The sequence below is a fragment of the Pipistrellus kuhlii genome, unplaced genomic scaffold (genome assembly GCF_014108245.1).
Source record: "Pipistrellus kuhlii isolate mPipKuh1 unplaced genomic scaffold, mPipKuh1.p scaffold_m20_p_14, whole genome shotgun sequence".
Classification (NCBI taxonomy): Eukaryota; Metazoa; Chordata; class Mammalia; order Chiroptera; family Vespertilionidae; genus Pipistrellus; species Pipistrellus kuhlii.
Window position 1 is genome coordinate 14,406,332 of NW_023425449.1, and position 10,241 is coordinate 14,416,572.

At 38.7% G+C, this 10,241-nt stretch overlaps 1 pseudogene; it reads left to right on the plus strand.

Annotated features, from left to right (window-relative positions):
- Positions 1–4,714: 4,714 nt before the first annotated feature.
- Positions 4,715–5,203, plus strand: LOC118718558 (annotated as a pseudogene).
- The last annotated feature ends 5,038 nt before the right edge of the window (positions 5,204–10,241 follow it).

The window sequence follows — 10,241 nt, forward strand, 5'->3', positions numbered from 1 at the left end:
TGAAATTGTTTAATATCCAATCAAGAAATAACAGGAATTAAAATAAATCATTGCATGAGGAAAATAATATCAATATATTGTTAACATTAGTCATACTCTTACTTGGTACTCTCATCGTTAACCTGCTCTATTGCTTTGGTTTAAATAATAGCCTTCATATAAAGAAAAGTAAACATTACAGAATTTAATATAATCTCAAGTAAACATTTATTTTTTATATCTAAAGTAATAATGTGTAAATTATTTATTATATATTTTATATAAGCTATGTTCCAGGCTAGCACTCTAAAAAGTTCCCCTAAACCTCTTCCAGGCCAGTCCTATTTCCTCACTCACTTGGTGCTCCCAGGAATACTGAAGTGAGCCTTCTCAAAGCTCCCCATCAGCAGGTCTGACTCCAGCAAACCCAATGACAACAGCCAACATACGCAGAAGTGGCTCCTGTCTTCATGAATTTACAATCCAGCAGGAAAACAACAACAACAACAAACATGTAATTCCCCAAAAAGCGTGTGGAGAGGTAAGACAGGGAAACAGAGAGAGGACTAGAGAAAGTACACCGGGGAGAGCTAATTCGGCCCGGGAAGGCTTTCCTGAGGACAGTTAGCTAATCCCAGAGGCCAGAAGGAAGACCATCTGCAAGCCCAGGCTTCCAGCCCTGAAATAAGTCCTGGGTTGCAAACCAGTTGACTACAAGGCAGATTCAGGATGAATGCATTCTTTGGCTATTATAATGTTTTATATAAAGAGTCAGGCCCAATATAGTCTTAAAAAAAAACACAGGAGATTCTTACCTAAAAGTTGTATTTCTGGCTTTTTGAAAAATAAGAAATTTAACAACACAGGGCTTAAATATCATATTATAACAATCAGCTGGAAATGAGTAGCACTGCCCCCCTTAAATGGCATATGCCTTTCTCAGTTCACATAGTCCCCATCATTCCCAACAGCTGCCCTCCATTGAGACTGAGTGGCACGTGCCACTTATCTGCACACAAGCTGTTCCTTGTAGCAGAAGCGTATTTCTTACCCAAATGAGAAAACAAAAGGCCTGAGTGTCCGTGCACACCCAGCTTACTTCACTTGAGGTCATTTTAGGCATTTGGGTGTGTGATGTGCATCATAAGCCTCTTTCAGATAAACAAAGGTCTCTTTATATTTAAAAATCAGAGAGCATTTTTGCAGGAGAGCTGTAGTGCAGAGCCCGTAAAGCAGCTCCCTCTCCTCACGACACCCCCTCCTCAAAGTATTTCTAAACCAAATTCCTTTCTTGATGTATTTAACCTGGCTGACCTTTGCTGAGTTAGAGGTCTCCAGCTGGAACTGCCGTTCTCTCGGCCTCATCCTGTGCTCCATTCAGCGTATGTCCCTGGAACTAGACTTAGAATTATTCTATCTTCAGGGACGCATCTCCTGGTCAGAGGGCTCCAGGTGCCTTGAATGTGTCCCTTAGGATGCTAAGATAAGCCAGTGAGGTGCAGGAAGAAAGCGGTAGTCTTACCTTATAAAAGGAAAGGGAGATGTATGAACGTTAAACCTATGGCTTGACACTAGTATCTTCACTCCTTCCACGTGCCAGGCTGTCACAGGTCTAGGTTTCCTCACAATTTTCCAACTTCAATTCATTGTGACACGCTGTAGTTCGCATTTGTCAAATTGGGGAAATGATTGCCTTAGGTTCCATGGCAATAAAAAGGCAAAAACTGAACCATAATTGATGACTTAGATGACGATGTTCAAATATGTTATATTGCATCTTTCCAATTTGGGGGCCCATTCTGTCTCCCAGTTTTTTCAATGGTTCCATCTTTCTCTTTTCTTTAGGAAATTCCCTGGTATATGTTAATGAATAGCCTCACCTCCCAGGCTTTCATTAGTTTAGAAAGCCTTCCCCTAGATATACCAAACCCTCTGGAAACTATCCTGCCTCTCTGACCAGCTCTGATAAGATGCCTTTTCAAGTCCCCTCTTTCTGCTTTTAAGAAGCGAGTTATCACCCAACTATCACTTTTGCTTTATGTTCAGCTAAAACTGAGTTGGCATCCTCGCTTCACTATAGGTACTTGGTCAACTTATTTAAACTCATACAACCTCAGTTTTCTTATCTAGAAAAATACTGATTTTGTAAGTTGGTAGAGGGATTATGTGAAGTGTCCACCACTTTATATACAACAATAAAATAATTATTATAACAAAGAACGATTTGTCTGCTATAGTATCCTGGTCTTTCTCTTAGTTATCTTGTTCCCAGAATAATTTAAGGGGAGAGAGAGGGAGAAATATTTTGACTGAACCCAAATTACACAGAAATACTTCCAAATATCCAGCTATGCAACTCTTAGCTGGTTGCCCATTAAAAATACAGGGTTCAGAAGAAACTTTTTCCTTGCAGGGTAAGTTCTAGAATATTAGAACTTAATAATAGAATATTAAACATTGACTTTAGTTTCCATCTGCTCAAGTTTCACCTTACTTCCTCGACAGCAGGATTTTTTTTCTTTTTTAAGAGTAATGAGTAATGGAATGTCTGGGGCAGATTTTGGACACAGGAGATAAACTCCAAGTTTCTAAACTTGCACATATATCAGCCTATATCTCTTTCTGATCTTCCTAGTAGAAGTACATTCCTTTGGTTTATCCTTACTTGATCTCTTCTGTTTTCCCACTGAGGACTGACCAGACTCTACTTTAGCCTTACCCTGAGTAGCAGAATGAATTCTATCGTCTCTTTTGGTGGGGTGTCATTTGTCAACTGGAATAAGGGCCTCGATTGTAATGAGGAAGCCCTGAATATCGATACTGTCTATCAACGCCTTACTTTTGGCTTGTGCCTGATACCCCAGCCCCACTAGCTAGGTGTCAGAGGTAACATTCCTCATGTACCGGTAGGTTTCAATACCCTCCATCATAACCCCTTGACTCTGCTTGATGACTTCCATTATCTGTTTCTATATATTGAGGAAGATGAGATTTTTAAGCTCCCAGGTGGGTGGGTTGGTGAGGGTGGGGGAAGAAATCAATAAAATGGTGTTTAGCACTAAAAAAAAAAAAAAAAAAAAAAAAAAAAAAAAAAAAAAAAAGGATTTATTTAATGTCACCTTGTTTGCTTTAATTTCTGCTATTCCACAAATATTCCTCAGGTTGGGCTTGCTGGCTTCCTAGACCCCATTCACTCTTACCTTTAAGTTGATTTACTTTTTATTGTGAAATATGTCACTCATAAAAAAAAGAATGTATAAAGAACACTTTCACATAAAAAACAATTAAAAAAACACACACAATTGTAAAGCAAGCACTCACTTCTCACACACACCCATTATGAAATGATAGAACATTCAGATCCCAGGAGAGCTTCACTTCCCTCCCCAGATGTAACACTATTTTAACTTTTATGACAATCATTAGTAATAGTTTTATCATTTACATATGCTGTCACTTAACAATGTAATTTAGTTTTGCTTTCTTGGAATTTTACATTAATGGAATGATGGCTTATTTTGTGACTTGCTTATTTCTCTCCATGGTGTCTGTGAGTCCCATCCCCATTGACATGTAGGCAGTATTAGTGGATTTTCTTGCTGTCCAATAGCCTACTGTATTACTTCACTGTCCAGATGCACTTTGTTCCACTTCTGCCTCCATATCCAGTCTCAGATAGTCTCCTTTTTTTCTCCTTGTGTGTACAAATCTCTCAAAATATGAACATGGTCCTTCCTGATTTTTCCCTTACCAGTTAACTGTTCCTTCTCTGAATTACTAATGCAGACCTTCATTAATTAATTAAATACTCTAAGTACTTAGTACTAGGAACTTAGACAATACTACTCAATTTAATATTCAATATAGCTCACAAGTCTTTTATTTTACCAGCATGGTTGGGCCCATAACATGCTAATTCTTGGTTGAGAATAATAATAATAATGGTAATAGTTCTAGCTAACATTTATTGAATACTTACTAGGTGCAAGTCAGTATTCTACTAAGAGCTTTATTAGTATTAATTAATCCTCACAACAATACTATGATATAGGTACCACTATGCTTATCCTCCTGTTAGATGAGACAACGAAGACCAGAGAAGTGATGTAACGTGCCCAAAGTCATACTATAGTGAGTGTTAGAACAAAAGGAATAGAAACTTTAATATATCCAATTTAGTTATTCCATGCCGATTTACAAAGGTATAGTCATAGCAATAGCATTAACAGAAACAGCTATTGCCCTAGCCGGTTTGGCTCAGTGAATAGAGCATCTGCCTGCAGACTAAGGGGTGCTGGATTCAATTCCAGTCAAGGTGACATGCCCAGGTTGTGGGCTCGATCCCCAGTGGGGGTGTGTGTGTGTGTAGGAGGCAGCCAATCAATGGTTTTCTCTCATGATTGATGTTTCTATCTCTCTTTTTCCTCTTCCTTCCTCTCTGAAATCAATAACATTAAAAAAAAAATAGTAACAGCTATTACTTGTTGAGTACCTTTAAGAGTAAATATTAAGTTCAGCTACCTACATGATCTCATTCATTCTCCCAATAATTCATTATGATAGGTACTGAATTTCCAACTTAAAGCCCTCCAAAAATTTCACCTTTTGCAAGTATCACTTCATCCCATCTTTTTGATACTTTGATATCTGTAGATCTTTATATTTATCTAAACTCTTCTATCTAGATACTTAAGCCTAGGTCTTTCTTACAATCTAGCGCTCTCTCTCTCTCTGCATGAGTGTGGATTTAACTCATCCCCCAAGCCTGCTCTGCCCCAAAGAATCCAATTTGTAGGGAACCTTCACATGAACCTGAAGAAAACCAAGCATCCTTGCTAATGACACCTGGGACACTTCACTTGAAGACTGTTTCTCCTTTTCCTTCCTCCATAGATTTGCTTAGTGAAACCTTATTCCACCAATCCCAGTGTAATACTACCCACTTCTGTGGCAAACAGGAGAGTGAAAAGGAAGAATTAAGTTAGTGTCAAGAAGCAGATCAGAATTGTCTTCTCACAGACGCAGCTCTGTGTACTCAGAAATTTCAGAGATAGAAATATCTCAACTTTCAGCAGATGCAAGCACTTTCCAACATCCTGAACCTTAACTACAGATTAAGACCTGGTTCCAGAACCAGAAAATGAAATGTAAGAGGTGGCAGAAATACAACTGGCCAAAGAATAGCAACTGTGTGACTCAGCTGAGCTCAGCAATGACAGAGTAGCTGGGCCTCTCTTCCCGTCACCAGTGAGGCTTCTGGAAGCCCTTCAAGATGGAGCAAAAAGACCTGCAGTAACCTAACTTGGGACCATTTCTGGAACAGCCCATCTTGTAACTACCATTCCTAGAGTAGTTGGGCCTTGGAACAATCAGGCCCGAAACAATCAGTTCTACAGTTATGAAGAGAAATCCTGTCAGTGACTTGGAGGCCACCTTAGAAACTGCTGGGGGAAGCTATGCTGCAGGACTTTAAACCCCTCTGAGTATGGCAGTACTCAACAAGCCATGGATTTATTCCCAGATTACTCCATGAACATACAGTGAGATGATGGGTATATTATTCAATCTCAATTTTGGCAGTGGTTGCATTACCTCTTCTAGGGTTTTCTATGTATCTCTGCCTTGATATGCTGCTTCTCATGCCCATGTTCAAATTTGGAGCAGTGGGGTGGGTATGACTGGAGTCTACTCAGAGGTTTCTGTAGCCTTGCTGCTATAGACAAATGATAAAAGATGTCTCTTGTTATACTTAATTAGATATAATACTGTTTTGGATAACTCTAGGATCTAGAATCTTAACCTCAAGAATAGAAAGTAAAAGTACAAAAATGTGTGAAAGGATTGTTAGTATTTTCTGGGATTGGGAAGCTTGTTAAAAACCGCATTCAGGTGATGATTAAGCTATAATATGCTTATCTCCTTGGCCCCTTTTGCTAATTTGTTTTTTTATCAAGTATTCATAAAAGATGTTTTGTATTTTGCTGTATGTGATAATATTACCAGTTTGGCTGGTTGGTTTATAAATTTAAATACAAACAAACAAAGAAACAAAAATAACCCATGCCTATTTTAACAAATAAATGAAATAAAATAAAAGCAAGGAACTGAGGGTTAAGTAACTTGCCTAAATAGCTAGTAAGTGACAGGCTGGAATTTGAACCTAAATACGTTTGACCTCAACATCTATACTCTGCCACCTCTCTGTAGATTGCACCAACCCTTTGATATTGATGCTTTTCCTTGTTAAATCATACACACTCACACACACACACACACACACACACACACACACACACACACTGCTTCTAGTTATAGGATATTTTTCTTCAAACTACAAAATTCAAGTTTCCAAGTTGCAATGATATCCAGGGAAGAGTTGTCATCACTAGTTGGAGTAACAGTATTGGAAGCTCCATGGACATTTTTATCCCTACTATTTTGCTCTCTATGTAGGTCACCATAAATGACTGTCTATAGAACAGGAGGCAAAAAATAGCATGACCATCACCTCTGCTCATTAAGATTCTGGTGTCAAGACGTTCTCTTCTGCCACTTGTCCCTCTGATGAGTCACTGGATCCTTGTTCCTGAGGGTGGAAGTTACCAACTGGCTCTTCTCCTTGTTGTTTATCCTACATCCACTGCTCAGATTAGTGAAAGTTAAAGACCACACAATGCTCTTAGAACCATTGGGAGAGAAAAACAATTATATTATAAACTACAAAAATAAATGTTACAGTTTAAAATATCTACATAAAACCTTAATATGCAAATCGACCGAATGGCAAAACAACCAACAGAATGACTGGCCTCTACAATGCACAATAACCACTAGGGGACAGATGCTCAACGCAGGAGCTGCAGCAGTGGCAGAGGGTGTGAGAGGAGGCTGCTGGCCCTTATCACCCATCAGGAGCAGGAAGAAGTAGAGAAGCCCTGAGGGGCAACCAGGGCCAGTAGCTGCCACTCGCACCCAATGACAGTGCTGAGTGATCGGGGTCAGCGCTGGGTACCGGCAGTGGGTGTGAGCAGGGCTGGTGCCGTCAGCAGGTGCAAGCACCAGGTGGGACTGTGGAGCATAGGAACAAAGAATTTTTAGTAACTACCAGTGGCTTGCCCTGATGACAGCAACTGGTGCCCTGCCTGGAGCCCCTACTCACCTGCTCCACCATTCCACTGCAGCCAATGCTCGCCATGTTCACACCCTGCTGCTGACACCTGCCACATTCCACGCATGCCCCTTGGTGGTCAGCGCATGTTATAGCAACCGGTTGTTCAGTTGTTCTGCCGTTTGGTCTATTTGCATATTAGCCTTTTATTATATAGAATTATTGCATGTCCAACTGACCCTACATTCCTTGGATAAGCCCCATTTGGTCATGATGTATTATTCTTTTACATGTTGCTGCATTTGATAATTGAGGATTTTTGTTATCATGTTCATGAGAAATATTGGCCTGTTGGCTTCTTTTCTTATCTTTGTCTAGTTTTTCTTAAAAAAATGTTGAGAAGTGTTTCTTCCTCTTCTTTCTTCTGAAACAATCTGTGTGGAATTCATATTACTTCTTCCTTAATGCTTTGTATAATTTTCCAATAGTACAAGTTTTCTTTATTGGAAAGCATTTAACCTATAAGTTCAATTTCTTTAATAGATACTATATTTTCCAACTTATAAGACGACCCCCTAATTTTACAGTTAAAACATAGGTTTAGGCCTATATTCACTGTAAAAGAATACCCCCCACCTCCGAGGCAACACCAGTTCTTTTTTTAATAGACCGCCTCTCTGACTCTGGCCAATCTGAGGAGGCTTTTTACTAGAACACAGTGTACATGTTCTGTACCCGAAGCTACACTGTGTTCTAGTAAAAAGCCTGCTCAGATTGGCCAGAGTCAGAGAGGAGGTCTATTAAAAAAAGAACTGGTGTTGCCTCAGAGGTGGGGGGTAGTCTTACACAGCGAATATAGGCCTAAACCTATGTTTTAACTGTAAAATTAGGGGGTCGTCTTATACACCGGAAAATACGGTATAGGACAGTTAAGGTGATCTATTTCTGGAATGAGTTTTGGGAATTTGTGTCTTTCAAAAAATTTTCAACTTAACCTGTTGTAGAATTTGTAAGTGTAGAGATGTTCATGGTACATTTAATTCTCTTAATTTCCTTAGGGTCTGTAGAGGTATCTCCCATTTCATTCCTAATACTGGTAAATTGGGTTTTCTCTTTTCTTTGTTTTGGTTAGTCTTGCTAAAGATTGATCAGTTAGAATGATGTATTCCAACTGGATGCATTTTAAACAAGAATCCCCAATTCTGATATTAATAGCTGTAGATGTTTTGGAGAAATCCCAATCTATATCATAGAAGACCTTCAGTAAGAGGTAGCAAATCCAAAATAGATTTATGTTTAAATAGAGCTCATGAATTGCCTCACTCTAACCCAGTAATTCTCAACCTTTCTAATGTCACAACCCTTTAACACAGTTCCTCATGTGGTGACTCCCATAAAATTATTTTTGTTGCTACTTTATAATTGTAATTTTGCTACTGTTATGGTTGAGAACCGCTAGCAGGGTTGCCTAAGACCATCAGAAAATACAAATATTTACATATTTATATTATGATTCATAACAGTAGCAAAATTACAGTTATGAAGTAGCAATGAAAATAATTTTATGGTTGGGGGTCACCACAACATGAGAAACTGTATTAAAGGGTTGCGGCATTACAAAGGTTGAGAACCACTGCTCTAACCTGTGTCATAACCTATGGCATCATTTTACTGTTACCTTAAAAAGTCACTTAATCATTAAACAAAATTTACCTGGGAAACTCAGTAATCACTTCAAATGATTAAATGGTGGTTTTCATCTTCCCCAAACACAACTTTGTAAAGCTGTTTATATTTCAAATGGTTATTGACATTTTTAAGAGAATATATTAAATATCTTATTAATTTTCTTAGTCAAAAGAAGTTACTATGATTCATGTGATTCTGAATTTAAAATAAAATTATGGGAATTTCAGATGATATTAAATGTTTTCCAGATGTCTTTAAAATATACTCATGCTGACTTGAGAAAAACAAAATAGGTCTCAAGAAATGACTCAAGACTCTAAAGCTATTAAAATTCAGATGCTTTTTTGACCCCCGTATAGTAAATGCCAAGAGAAATGAGTTGGAAAATGCCCAATGCCCATCTTCTTTTGGAGGTTCCAAAAATTTATGACTAAGTTATTTCAGTAAGTCTAGGACCAATTATTGCTGTTTCCATAATTTTTAAAGCAATTCTGCCAGAGAACTGGACTCAAAAGGATTAATCTGCATTTTATGCTATGGCTACAGTTGTCAAAATCTGACTTAATAAAATAAAGATGGTAAAATAAAAATGATCCTAATAAATATTTATCCAACTTTCACTTTTTACTTTAATAAAATTTTTTCTATAAGTTCAAATTTACTTAAAGTCCTCTAAAATCAGATTTATTTTTCTACTCTTATCAATATCCCCTAAGAACCTGCATGCCTCTTTGGAAAACCTTTTCTCTAAAACACTATATGAAGTTAGGGCAATCATATATTTGAATTTAGATAATACATTATAATGTCACCCACCTAAAATGAGTTTAAATCAAAGCTATCAATATGAAATCAAACATTCATTAGAGCAAGTACTAACTGACCAACACTATATGCATAGCAGTTGAGAGATAAAAGCAATCAATGCCTTCTGCTTTTAAAGTAATGGCACTATCCTAAAGTGGTGTATGCAAGCACTATCAAGTAACAAGATAGAGTTTCTAGAAGTATCATTACTTATCCTATATAATGAAAGCCTAATATGCTAAGTGTCCAGTCGTCCGTTCAACCAATCAAAATGTAATATGCTAATGACATGCTAAGGCTGCTCAACCACTTGCTATGAGGTGCACTGACAACCATGGGGCAGACACTCCCAACAGGTAGGTTAGCTTGCTGTTAGGGTCCGGCCTATTGGGACTGAGCAAGATAGACAGACACACCCTGGAGCCCTCCTGCAGTCCCTTTCCAGCTGGCCAACCTCCCACGTCTCTCCCCAACCCCTATTGTGTACTGGTGGGGTTCCTCGGCCTGGCCTGCACCCTCTTGCAATCTGGGACTCCTCAGGGGATGCCAGAGAGCTGGTTTCAGCCCGACCCCACAGGCCAGGCTGAGGGACCACACTGATGCACAAATTCATAGCACCTCCCTTCCCCCAGCCACCTGCCATTGCTGCCACTGGCCA